Genomic DNA, 13,804 nt, shown 5'->3' on the forward strand with positions numbered 1-13,804 from the left:
ATAAAAATAAAAAAAAAAAGTAAGTAAACATTTGCAGCTACTGCTAGAAAATTAGATAAATGTATTTTCTTGCTGAGAGTTAATACTCATTAAACCATGGAATTTTTCATTTACTAGTTGGACTATTTTATTTCTGGAAAATGTGTATTAAAACTTTATAGTGAAGAATGTCAAACCTCCATTTGAATGACCCCATCTACCTACTGGTATGATTTCTCCCCCTCCCCTCCAGGCTTTAAATAAGATTTAATTTGAGGATACTTGTTCCACTACTAAAAACAGAAGTGCAGAAACTACAGGAGTAGGGCAGCAATCTTATTTTACAGAGGCATTTTTGGGTCACTGGTTAATGACTTTTCTGCACATACAGCACCATGCATGGTTTCCAGTGAGGTATACAGACGCCGGTGCAGTGATACTTTACCACCAACCCTTCTACTGCAACCTGCTAACTAGGACACATGTAATGTGAGTCTTGAGCTGAAAGGGTGTAGTTAGTCTTCACAGTGGATTTGCTTTGAGAATTGGATGAAGTGTTTTTACTTCATTGGCAGAATTGTGGTATGTGCTTGTCAGCACACATTCTGAATCATGCCTTGAGATTATGGTTGAGTGGTCAGGCTTTAAGTGTCTGCCCAAGAAGCCCATTTAATAAGTTTTTGGTAGTCAAGGTGAACAATGAATTTATTCATTTTACCCAGATGCTTAGCTTTTATCATGAACCTGCTATTTGGTTCCTCTGAAGAAAAATAACTTCAACCCCCTATTTTCCCACCATACCCCCAGTTTAAGAATATATACTGATCTTGTATTTCATTTGAAAAATTTGGAAACTAGGCTTGTTCCAAATGTGATTTCTTACTAGTGCTCTTTGCAGATTTTCTTTCTGAATTTTTTTATTCTTAGAATAGACATATTATAGTTTAATACAGTTTTTTTTCCCTCAAATGTCAGGTTTCTTTCTTTTTTTTTTTTTTTTTTTTTTTTTTTTTTTTACAGAGTCTCGCTCTGTCACCCAGGCTGGAGTGTAGTGGCCTGATACTGGCCCACTGCAACCTCTGCCTCCCGGGTTCAGGCGAGTCTCCTGCCTCAGCCTCCTGAATAGCTGAGATTACCATGCCCAGCTAATTTTTGTATTTTTTAGTGGAGATGGGGTTTCACCATGCTGGAGGCTGGTCTCAAACTCCTGACCTCAAGTGATCTGTCCAACTCAGCCTTCCAAAAATGCTGGGATTACAGGTGTGAGCCACTGCACCCGGCCTGAATGTCAGGTTTCTTTATTCTTTGTTTTTTTAATTTTTTTAATTTGAGACAGTCTCTCTCTGTTACCCAGGCTGGAGTGCAGTGGCACTATCTCAGCTCATTTCAACTTCTGCGTCCTGGGTTCAAGCAACTCTCATGCCTCAGCCTCCCAAGTAGCTGAGATTACAGGTGTATGTCACTATGCTTGGCTAATTTTTGTCTTTTCAGTAGAGATGTGGTTTCACTATGTTGTCCAGGCTTGTCCCAAACGTCTAGCTTCAAGTTATCTGCCCACCTCAGCCTCTCCAGGTGCTGGGATTACAGGTACCCCAGCCAGGTTTTGCTTTTGAGACAGAGGCTTGCTGTGTCTCCCAGGCTGGAGTGCAGTGGCTCAGTCTCGCTCACTGTAACCTTCGCCTCCTGGGTTCAAGCAGTTCTCATCAGCCTCCGGAGTAGCTGGGATTACAGGCCTACACCACCACACCTGGATAATTTTTGTATTTTTAGTAGATACGGGATTTTGCCATGTTGACCAGGCTAGTCTTGAATTCCTGACCTCAGGTGATCTGCCCACCTTGGCCTCATAAAGTGCTGGGATTACAGGCATGAGTCACCGTGCCTGGCCTATTGGTTTTTCTTTTCTTTTTTTTTTTTTTTTTTTTTTGAGGTTATAGTTTTGGCTGCTGTAACATGCTTGGATAACACAGTTTTTTCCTCACATAATCTGTCCTCTTGTTTAAAATTTCTAAAGTATTGATTCTTATTTTTAAAATTAATTGTTAGAGTTAGCGTCTTGCTGTGTCATCCAGTCTTGAGTGCAGTGTCGTGATCATAGCTCACTGAATGTTCAGTTGAACTCCTAGGTTCAAGCAATCCTCCTTCCTCAGCCTACTGAGTAGCTGGGATGACAGGCACACCTCACCATGACCAGCTAATTAAAAGAAAGTGGATTTTTTTTTTGTACAGATGGGAGTCTTGCTATATTGTCCAGGATGGTCTCAAACTCCTATCCTCAAGTGGTCCTCCTGACTCAAGCGCCCTCGGAGCACTGGGATAATAGGCATAAGCCACCATGCTCAGCTTCTTAGAGTATTGATTCTTTTACATAGTCCAAGGTGGTCCCTACAACCAGTTAAGAGGAAGGAAGGGAGAGGGGAGGGCATGCTTACTTTCATCCATATCCATTGTCGAAGGCTGGCAGCATCTAGTTGCAAGGGAGCCTGGAAAATGTTGCCTTAATTTAGTTGGTTGTATGCCCAACTTAAAACCAAGGATTTTATTAGTTGAATTACTAATCAAATGGCAGAGAAGGGTCCATAGAGACACCTGGTTGTCTCTGACGACTCTTAATGAAATATAAAAGTTTCTACAGGAATAAGAACAGTCAGTAATTAGAATCAAATTGAATATGAAATGAAAATGTGTTTTCATTTTGTCTACTTTTCTGTGTGTTTGAAATTTTCCAAAAGAGGTTTTTAAAAATTTCACGTTTTATTTCTACCAAGCGCCAGTTAGATTTTATAACACTAGAGGGTGCTGTTAGTTAATGCATTTCCTTTTAGCATTTATATCATCTGCCCCCAACTCCCCTTTGTGGTATTAAAGAATCAGAGTAGATTTTGTCCAGCTCATAATCTTGAATCTCTTTTGTTGTTTTACTCAGTTTACAACAGCAGGGGCGCTGAAATTTCAATATCTAACGTTTATCTGAAAAGACAGAAATGATTACCAAATGTGGAATTAAAAGAAAAACATGGCCGGGCGCGGTGGCTCAAGCCTGTAATCCCAGCACTTTGGGAGGCCGAGGCAGGTGGATCACGAGGTCAAGAGATCGAGACCATCCTGGTCAACATGGTGAAACCCTGTCTCTACTAAAACTACAAAAAATTAGCTGGGCATGGTGGCACGTGCCTGTAATCCCAGCTACTCAGGAGGCTGAGGCAGAATTGCCTGAACCCGGGAGGCGGAGGTTGCGGTGAGCCGAGATCGCGCCCTTGCACTCCAGCCTGGGTAACAAGAGCGAAACACCGTCTCAAAAAAAAAAAAAAAAAAAAAACATATTGTAGATTTTATTTATAAAAGGAAAACAAATCAGAGATTATGTTAATCATATTAGATATTTTCCAATGCAAAATTATTTCTGAAGAATTAAAACTTCTTTCATTGTATTTGTCCATGTTTAGCATTTTAGTTGTTTTGCCCTATTTTCTGTCCTGTGTTTACTAACCAATGACTTTACAGGGCACCCCTCAGGGTGTTGTTCAGGTTGTGTATCTCATTGCCTTTGGTATGAGGTAGGGATTCTTTTCACGGACTTTTTTCTTCTGTGTCTAATGTGCTGAGAGTTTTGTTCAAAAATTGACATTGAGTTTTGTCATGCCTTTTTGGTTTCTTTTGACCTAACAGTTCTTCCTTCTTTCTGTGGATGGGAGTTATTAAAATACTAGCTTTTCTCTTTTCCTTGTGCTTTGTCAACTTTGGGATCAGGGTTACGCTGGATTTTTTTTTTTTTTTAATTGTACTTTAGGTTCTGGGATACATGTGCAGATCATGCAGGCTTGTTGCATAGGTACATACATGGCAAGGTGGTTTGCTGCCTCCATCCCCCATTCACCTGTATCTGGCATTTCTCCCCATGTTATCCCTCCCTACCCCCTGCTGTCTGTTATGCTGGATTTTTATAAGCTTCTCCTCTTTTTCCAGTGCTTTGGAGCTGAGTAGCATGGAGAGTGACTATGCCTTGATATTGTGGATATTGGTGCTGTGGAAATAGTTGCCTGCAAAACCACCTGGGCCTGGTGCCTGTTTGAGGGGAAGATCTTTGCTCTCCTAGGCCTCTGGAGGTTTAAGAACCCTTTTGGATGTGTTTATCACATTTATCAGTTTTGTTGCTTCTTTTCTAATTTCCCTCTTTCCTTCTCTTTAATATCTTTTTCCTTCTTAGTATATTTTGTTACTTATTTTTTCTTCTTTAACGTAGAGATATTTTTACAATTTCAATGTCTTCTTTGGCTCAATGGTTATTTAGGAAAAAGATTTAAAACTGAAGTTGTTAAACTTTCTCGATGATGATTTTTTATTTATTTTTGGTATTATGATCAGGCGGTGAGAAATAGGAATTTTTTTTTTTTGAGACCCAGTCTCACTCTGTTGCCCAGTCAGGAGTGCAGTGGTATGATCTCAGCTCACTGCACCTTCTGCCTCCCAGGTTCAAGTGAGTCTCCTGCTTCACCCTCCTGAGTAGCTGGGACTACAAGTGCCCACCACCACGCCCAGCTAATTTTTTGTATTTTTAGTAGAAATGGGGTTTTACCATGTTGGCCAGGCTGGTCTCGAACTCCTGACCTCAGGTGATCCACTTGCCTCAGCCTGCTAAAGTGCTAGGATTACAGGCGTGAGCCAATGTGGCCGGCCAAAATGTTCCCTTTTTTGTGGGGTTTGAAATTTTCCTTGTGGCATGATAGATGGTCACTTTGCACAAATCCTCTTTAGCCATTGGGAATGAAGCTATTTTCTATGGAGTGTAAAGTTTGATATCTGTTATATTAGCCTTATTCATTTTATTTGTCAGATTCTGTAATCAATGCAAAATAAAATAAATATGGACATGGCGCCTATGCTTGTATATCCTCCTACCCTTATCTTTTTGGAGACATATATTATGAAGTGTTGGTCATTTCTTCTCTATTTCTAGCCATTATAGACGTTATTTCAGCGAAAGAATGTTCAGAATATAGACTGACATATTTTTCTTTGGAATTTTATCCTTTAGCAATGTAAAATGACCTCCTTTTTCCTGCTTAATACTTTTTTCACATGAATTCCATTGTGTCTGACATTTAAAAAATAATAAGGCAGTATTAATGTTCCTTTTTTTCCACTTTAAGCTGTATCTGGGTGGGAGGAGTTGGCATTTATTTTATTTTTATTTATTTTTTTGAGACAAAGTCTTTCTCTGTTGCCCAGAGTAGAATGCAGTGGCAAAATCTCAGCTCACTGCAACCTCTGCTTTCTGGTTTCAAGTGATTCACCTGCCTCAGCTTCCCAAGTAGCTGGGACTATACGTGTGCACCACCACACCCAGCTAATTTTTGTAATTTTAATAGAGATGGGGTTTCATTATGTCAGCCAGGCTGGTCTTGAACTCCTGACCTCAAGTGATCCACCCACCTCAGCCTTCCAAAGTGCTGGGATTATAGGCGTGAGCCACTGCGTCTGGCTGGCATTTATTTTTTGATGCAATCTGAGTGTTTTTAATTAAATGAGTTGAACTCATTTGTAGGTCTACCTTGTGTTTTAGTCTGTGCTCTGTTTCACATTCTAATAGTGGTTTTAAGTGAAAAACATTTAAAAAACTCATTTCTCTGGTTATCATAGTTAAGACCTCTGATTCTCATCTGCGAGAAGGGCTTTAGCATCTTCTTACTCTGTTTTCAAATTTTATTAATGTAATCTTTATTTAATTACGTTTAAAAAGTCTGTTTTATTTAATTACGTTTTTTATATAGAATGTATTCAGAGAGCAATTTGGCTTATGTGTTAAGTTTTATAACCAGGTTTACATTCATTATTTAGCCTTGTCCCTACCTTGATGGTTTTAGCATATGTGCTTAGCAGCCTTGTATACCTATTAGTGGCCTCTGTGAATTTCACTTCTGTACTCCAACCTGGTTGGAATATAGCTTCAAGCTTTCTTTCCCTCCTTTTCTTTTGAGCTCATGCACATTTCAAACTGTCTTGTTTTTGGTTTTCATACATGAAGAGCACCTTATCTGGGTATAAAATTCCTTGGTAAGACCTTTCCCTCGGCTTGTGTTACTGTCTTCTGACATTTAATACTTCCGTGGACAACCCAGGTGCTAAGCTTAATTCAAGCTACTATTTAAGTAAACCAAACATTTTCTTCTTCTCCCTGGATGTGTCTATGATTCTTTCATCCTGTGGTTTATTTTGCTAGCATGTGTGTCCAAGTATATGATTTTGCATGAACCTAGAATGCCCTTGTAGTCCCTTTACTCAGATTTTTGTTAATCTCAGAATAGTTTTTTAGTCTTTGTCTTTTATATTAGGTTCTTTAAGTATGCTCCATTTGTTCTTCTTCTTTTTTTTTTTTTTTTTTTAGATGGAGTCTTGCTCTGCTGCCCAGTGTGGAGTGAGGTGGTCCAATCTCAGCTGACTGCAACTTCCATCTCCCAGGTTCAAGTGATTCTCTTGCCCTCAGCCTCCCGAGTAGCTGGGATTACAGGCATGTGCCATCATGCCCAGCTAAATTTTGTATTTTTAGTAGAGATGTGGTTTTGCTGTGTTGGCCAGGCTGGTCTCCAACTCCTGACCTCAGGTGATTGCCCACCTCAGCCTCCCAGAGTGTTGGGATTACAGGCATGAGCCACCATGCCCAGCCTCATTTGTTGTTTTGAAAAAAGTTTTATTGGTCAGATGTGGTGGCTCATGCCTGTAATCCCAGCACTTTGGGAGACCAAGGTGGGCAGATCACGAGGTCAGGAGATCGAGACCATCTTGGCTAACATGGTGAAATCCCGTCTTTACTAAAAATACAAAAAATTAGCCAGGCGTGGTGGCATGAGCTTGTAATCCCAGCTACTCAGGAGGCTGAGGCAGGAGAACCGTTTGAACCCAGGAGGCCGAGGAGGTTGCAGTGAGCTGAGATCATGCCACTGTTCTCCAGTCCGGGCAACAGAGCAAGACTCTGGTTCAAAAAAAAAAAAAAAAAAAAATTGTTGAGGTATATTACACACCATGAGAGTCATCATCTTAAGATACACAATTCAGTGGTTTTTAGTACACAGTTACTCACAAAGCTGGGCAGTCATGACCACAATACAATTTTAGCACTTTTTTCAACCTGCAAAGAATCCTGAAACCCATGAATAGTCACTCCCATTCCTACCCCAGCCCCAGGCAGCCGTTGATGAACTTTCTGTCTCTGTGGATTTGCCTACTCTGGAGGTTTTGTGTAAATGGAATCGTACAGCACAGCTGGCTTCATTGCTCCTTTTGTTTCTAAGTCTGGTTGAGAGGCACTGATGAGTCACGGCTTGGCCTTACTCTTTGCTTTTTCCTGTCCAGCTCTGTCTCGGAACTGCCTTAGCCTTTCTGTACTTTTCCTTGTCTCAGAGTTTCTCAGGGCTGTCACCTACCTCCTTGTCTTTGGTGATGCCATTTCTCTTGCTTGCTTCTGAATTAATGCTAGTTCTTTATTTCCCTGTAGTTCTTCCCCACTCTAGCTTCTTGTTTTTGTTCTTGATCCATTTTCTTCATATAATTGTCAATCTTGTTTACTTTAAAAAAAATCCAACTTGAAAAAATTCTTTCCTCCTTTATTCCAACTGTCTTTTTTTTTTTTTTTGAAATTTTCTTTTGGCTCCTGCAACAAATCCTCTCTGATGTTAGGGTCTTCACAGCATGTCCTGAATACAGTTCTCGGCTCCCCTAGGCGTGCTGACCTGATGGGTTGGAGGTGTCATGTGCAGACCTGTGTTCTAAGCACTTGTGGTGGGGGGTCTCCTGCCCTGAGCCGTCGAAGCACCTGGCTCCCAACCTTCTCCCCAGTTTCTATTAAGGTGTCCCTTCTGGTCGGGTGATGTCATCCTTTTACCTCACTGCCGAGCTCCTCAAAGTTTCCGTGAATGAGGAATGCCTATAGCTGCTTTTCTCCAGGAATAGTCCTGGTTCTTTTTCTGTCTTTATCTCAGGGACTCCCATCCTCTAAGATGCCCCTTCTGCCTGGCTGTTTGCATTCTGAGCCTCAAGTTCCCAGTCTGGATTTGGGAAGGGCAGTCTGGTATTAGGGAGATGTAGGCAGGTATTTGCATATTCCATAGGGCAGAGGGTGCCCACTGCCCAGGTTCCTGGCAGGCCCTGGCCTGGAGTCAGGACTGGAAGGGCAAAGTCTGGCCACAGGTGTGGCTTCTTCCCTAGTCCTGATGTTAGACTGTCAGTGTGCATTCACCACATTTGTCTTCATGGGTACTTCCACTGTTCAGTAGGATTCAGTGGGGTCCTGCACGCTAGATGCCATGTTGAACTGGACCCCAGCAGTCAGCTCTTCAATGTGACAGTTATTGGTTGGCTTTGCTTACCTTTTAATGATGAGCTCCTACCTTGAGATCTGAAATGTTTTGAGCTTTGAAGACAATTGTCTTTGGGCCCTGACTGGGGAAATGGAAACTTACCAGAGAGTAAAATTAATTCCCCCTTTCATCGAGCTGGAAGCAGCATGGGTGGACTTATTCATCTTAACTGCAGGGCTTACAAAGATAGGTTTCAATTTTCCTTCTTAGTATAGGTTTGTGACGTATATTCTCAGCAGCTGATTGGTTTCTACAGTAGACTATCCAGCCTGCATGGAGAAACCTGCTACAGATCGATGTTAAGGAGACCATATTAGAAGCATGCAGTAACTGTTTGTAACCAGGTGGTGGCTGTTGTGAAACACAAATAGCATTTCTAATGAGGTGGTGTGGTTATACAATTTTGGCTAGCCTGAGAGGGTTATAAAAGCTGAAATTCCTTCAGCACCTGAGAGCATCTCATGCTGAGTACCAGGACAGTCACAGTGTTTCACAGACACCAGCACAGAAGTGGTGGGTGAGGCACTGATTAGAGGACATTTCTGTGGAAGGCTGGGGGTTCACTCTGAAGGTAAGGCCATTTGGTGGTTCTGCTTTGGGGAATGAGTTGTTAGGATACACAGATTGATTAATATCTGTTTGTGTCTGTGTATTCGGGTCTATGTATCTGTTTCCATGTGAGTATCTTGAGTGTTTGTATCTCTGGTGATGTTTCTGATTTTCTGCATAAATAGCTGTTTCTGTGTGTGTGTGTGTGTGTGTGTGTGTGTGTGTGTGTGTGTGTGAGACTAACTGTGCCTGTGTAGGTGGGTGAGAAGCCCCCAGTTTGGTTGCAGCTGCATTGCTAGAAAATCTCTAGAGTTTCTTAGTGCCATCAGACATAATTTAAATGTCAAAAACTGAACATTAACATTTATGCAATTCTTAGAAGGCAATACCCTTAATTAGGTATGTGAGAGAAGATAACAATAAAAACTTGATCTGCAGCAAGGGAAATTTCTGTGTTTTTCAGGTGCTTGTTTACTTGTCAGAGTAAATAAAATTAAAATATATGTAAGTAAATTATTAATTTTCAGGATCCAGTCCAGTGCCAGGACTGCCAAAGTTCTGTGTGTTCTTTTATGTTTTCCTTTTTGTTTTTTGAGATGGAGTCTCGCTCTGTCACCCAGGCTGGAGTGCAATGGCATCATCTCAGCTCACTGCAACCTCCGCCTCCCAGGTTCAAGCAATTCTCCCACCTCAGCCTCCCAAATAGCTGGGATGACAGGCACCTGCCCCCACACCTGGCTAATTTTTTTGTGTTTTTAATAGAGACGGGGTTTCGCCATGTTGGCCAGGCTGGTTTCGAACTCCTGACTTCAGGTGATCCACCCGCCTTGGCCTCCCAAAGTGCAGATATCACAGGTGTTAGACACTGCGCCCAACCTATGTTTTCCTTCTGTGTAGAGTTTCAAGAGCTTGATGAAAAGTATGCAACCAAAAAGGAGTCTAAGTGAAACAAACTTCATGGGGAGCTAGAGTCTGTTATAGCTGAGTGCAGATATATTTTTAATTCTTTTCAGGTCTTTGGGTTATTAAAATGTCAGGTTCAGACACCAGAAAAAAAGCAAGACATCTGTAGCATAAAATTCTAAGTGATTGCGGTCTCTGTATTTAATGGATATATTTTTAATGAATTGTTTAGGAAGAACACACTCCTTTGCAGGGAAAAAAAATGTATAACATGCAGGCATGCAATGTTTAAAGCCTCCCATTTATTGAAGATCAGGGAAAAGCTTTGCAATGATTTTGATCACCATGTGCGTGGTGGTAACCTGGGGAAGAGTTAGTGTCCCAGCCCCAGATAATCACAGTGCATTTTAGGCAAACCTACTCTTCAGCCGTTAGGTAATCCAACAGAGCAGGTGAAATTTCAGAGCTCCCTTTTCCTTGGGAGAGTCTGCAGGGAAGAGGAACTCTTGTGTACTGGACTAGGGGGCCAGAAAGGGTGGGGTGTGGTGGAGAGAAATGATACTGCAAAAGAGACTCGAAACTGGAATGTCTTCCAGATGAGACGGGAAAGTGGGTGGTGTTGAGAGGACTGAATCGATGGGTGAAGTCCAGCAAAACCGAGCAGGCATAATTGGGCAGTTAGGAAATACGGGCAAAGTGGAGCTGGACCTTTCTCTGTAGGTGAAAAAAGGAAATTTGGCTTTGGCCCTTGGGAAATGATGTGGTCTGAAGAGCAGATGAGGGAGAGATCTGGTGAGTTCTTTGAGCTTGAGGCGAGTGGGTGAGCAGTTATTTGACATGCTTCTCCCAGCAGGGCAGCTCTGGCAACAGTAGCTGGAGGTGACCAAGTGTCCTGCTGAGGCTTCCTCTTCAGGGGCTATGCTGGAAAGAGGATGGAGCAGGCAGCCCAGATACAATGGGACTGAATCAGCAGGGCAGAGCCATCTCCTGGAAGTTACCTGAGCTCTCAGGGGGAGCATCAAATGAGAAGGCCATCTGGAGACCTGGAAGAGAAGAAAGCATTCTTTCTATTCCCTGAAAGTAACTCACAAGTTTTCCTCGGCTCCCTTCGGAATGACCTTTAGATAAGACCTTCTCAGGCCTTTTCTGGTCTTTTGGCCTTTTCTTCGGCGTCTTCTTCTCTTAGCTTGGAAGGTAACACGAGCAATGTTTGTCTTTTCAGAGCGATTGTTGGACCTACAATATTGGCCCTGAGCTTTTGTGCAGAGATAAATCAACCTCTCTGTGCCCCCGTTTCTCATCTGTGAAATGAAGAGAATAACAACCCCTCCCAGAATTGTAAGGGTTAAGTGAAATCATGTTTGTTTCTGGGACTTGATAGTTCATTATGCACATGTTTTTATCTTGTTAAAATTCTGTATAAAATTAGCTTTTCAGTGGCTCCTGTGATGATTGGTTAATACAGTTTCAATAGTGTTTAAATAAAAAACACCATGTGTGTTAAATCACGTGGTAGAAATATTTAAAATTTTTCTTTTCTTTTCTTTTCTTTTTTTGGTTTTCTTTTTGAGACAGAGTCTTGCTCTGTTGTTCTGGTTGGAGTGCAATGGCGTGATCTCCACTTAAGACAACTTCTGCCTCTTGGGTTCAAGCGATTCTCCTGCCTCAGCCTCCCAAGTAGCTAGAATTACAGGTGTGCACCACCAAGCCTGGCTAATTTTTTGTGTTTTTAATCGAGATGGGGTTTCACCATGTTGGCCAGGCAGGTCTCAAGCACCTGACCTCATGATCTGCCCACCTTGGCCTCCCAAAGTGCTGGGATTACAGGCGTGAGCCACTGCGTCCAGCGACGTAGTAGAAATAAATGCAATAAAACTCGTTTTTGTTCTGCTTTAGTTTGCTAAAATACACATTCAGATTTTAATTTTGTCATGCAGGTTGAACTTTTTGCCATACTGCCCCTCCCTTTCTCCTTTCATGTCCCAACCACAAGATTTCCCTGAATGAGTCAGGGATTCCCCAAATATTTGAATGCCTTTTATGCATTGGACACTGTGTCCCTGCTGCCATCTCATTCTGGTGGGGAGCAGACAGGAAGCTGGGAACCATGGAAACACAGAAGGACAGCTAACCCAGGAGTGCTCCTTGGAGGAGTAGGCCTCTTGAGCCCAGACCTCAGAACTCTGGAGGTCAGTGTGGGCAGCACCTGGCACCGAGGAGAAATGACCAGGATGATGAGGCTTAAGATGGTCTTGTTATAATTTTATTTAAATAAAGTTTTGGAAAGAAAGCTTCTGCTGAAAGATACCAGGGATAGCAGGCCCTGTAGCATCTGTTTGCTATAGCATTAGGTTAGAAAAAGAAAGATTGTGGATGACTTTGTATCTTAAAGCCCCCAAACAAACAAAACATCCACCACTTTGACATTTTACTGTCTCAGACTCCATCGATCTTCTAAACAAGCAGTCAAATGAGTTATTGGCTTGTCACCTAGACACCATGACCATCACCTCTCATGGCTCATGTGTAATTCGATGTCAGCAAAATGACGTGTCTCGGGCTGGATTTAGGAGCTTCTTTAGGATTTAGCATTTCACCTGGGGACCAGAGCTCGTCTGCACCAGTGCTTCTGGGACCAAGTCTTTGGGAAAAACTGAAGGGATCTTCTGCAGGCAGAGCCCGTTCTTCAACATCTTGTTTCATTCTGTCAGTCGTCCATTTTACTTTATGCGCCATAAACTATTTGCTGTCAGTTAGGAATGATCCTCCCCACCCAAGTCACCCCATGGATGTTTCAGGAAAATTTCCTATGTTTATCCGGTGGTTTTGCATCCCCTCTGGCCCACTGGTGAGGATCTGAGAACCCATTTTTAGATGAGTCCTAACTAGTACAATGTTTGCCCAGGGACCCTTTTTCTTCTGTCAGAGCAGGGTTGCTGCTGTCAGGACCCCTTTTGGGGCCCTGGGAGTGGCCTCTAAGGGATCATTACTCCTGGTACTCGCTACAGATGGAAACTGGTTTCTGAGATGGTTCCCTCTCAGAAATCCAGGTTTTATCTGGCTTCTTTTAAAACATTTTCAATTCTTTTAAAGAACCAAATCTACAAACCAAGATAGTGACAGAAGGCTGAGATGGCACATTAGGGTGCAAAGGAGATTTCATTCCATTGCAGTCATTGGAGGTAGTTTGGTTTAGGGCTCTGGTAGATTATTGTAATTAATTATAAAGCTACCCTGGTGCTGTGATTCTGGGTACTCTCTCCATCATTGTGGCAGGGGAATGTGATATTTTGTCATCAGTGCCATTGTCTGGTACCACTTTCTCACTTTGGCACAATATTTCCATGTGCATGTTAGTTTAAGGTCACTAAACAATCTGATTTAAGTTGGGCACCTGGAACATGCCTTTCTTGTCAGTGTGCAGAGCTTTTACATCAGTGACTTCCAGACTCTTTTCCCCTGACCCGCAGTGTGAAGCATTTTACCTTGACACCCCTGTCTTTTGAGACATGCTCTGAAGGTTTTTGTTCTGTCAAATGCCATTGTTTTAAAAATTCTGGTCAAGATCCACTAATTTAACTTCATGACCCAGTAGTAGATACTGACTTGTATGAAAAATGAGTACTGGCTTGGCATGGTGGCTCAGGCCTGTGATCCCAGCACTTTGGGAGGTCGAGGTAGGTGAATTGCTTGAGCTCAGGAGTTTGAGACCAGTCTGGGCAACAAGTGAGACCCTGTCTCTATAAAAAGTACAAACATTAGCTGGGGATAGTGGTGCATGTGTGTGGTCACAGCTGCCCAGGAGGCTGAGGTGGGAGGTTGGCTTGAGCCCAGGAGGTGGAGGTTGCAGTGAACTGCAATTGCTCCACTGCACTCCAACCTGGATGCTAGAGCCAGACTCTGTCTCAAAAAAAAAAAAAAAAGAAAAAAGAAAAGAAAAATAAGGGCAAGAGTTCCTGCAGCATTTTGGAGAAGACTACAGAATGATTGTTCTTTTATTTAGTCATATGCTATGATGA

General features: G+C 42.3%; 1 protein-coding gene across 5 annotated transcripts in view; it reads left to right on the forward strand.

The window, feature by feature from the left end:
- The window catches only part of SLC23A2 (solute carrier family 23 member 2), a 138,305-nt gene that overhangs the window by 34,730 nt on the left and 89,771 nt on the right, over window positions 1-13,804 (forward strand). Inside the window, exon 1 of one of the 5 annotated variants that reach the window (XM_032295495.1) lies at window positions 7,580-8,904. The exons of the other annotated variants lie outside the window; for them this stretch is intronic. The gene's annotated coding sequence lies outside the window, so the exon portion shown is untranslated. Of the gene's footprint in view, window positions 1-7,579; window positions 8,905-13,804 lie in introns of those variants that run through there. 5 annotated transcript variants of the gene reach the window in all.

The sequence above is a fragment of the Sapajus apella genome, unplaced genomic scaffold (genome assembly GCF_009761245.1).
Source record: "Sapajus apella isolate SASKATOON/1434 unplaced genomic scaffold, GSC_monkey_1.0 scaffold33, whole genome shotgun sequence".
Taxonomy (NCBI): domain Eukaryota; kingdom Metazoa; phylum Chordata; class Mammalia; order Primates; family Cebidae; genus Sapajus; species Sapajus apella.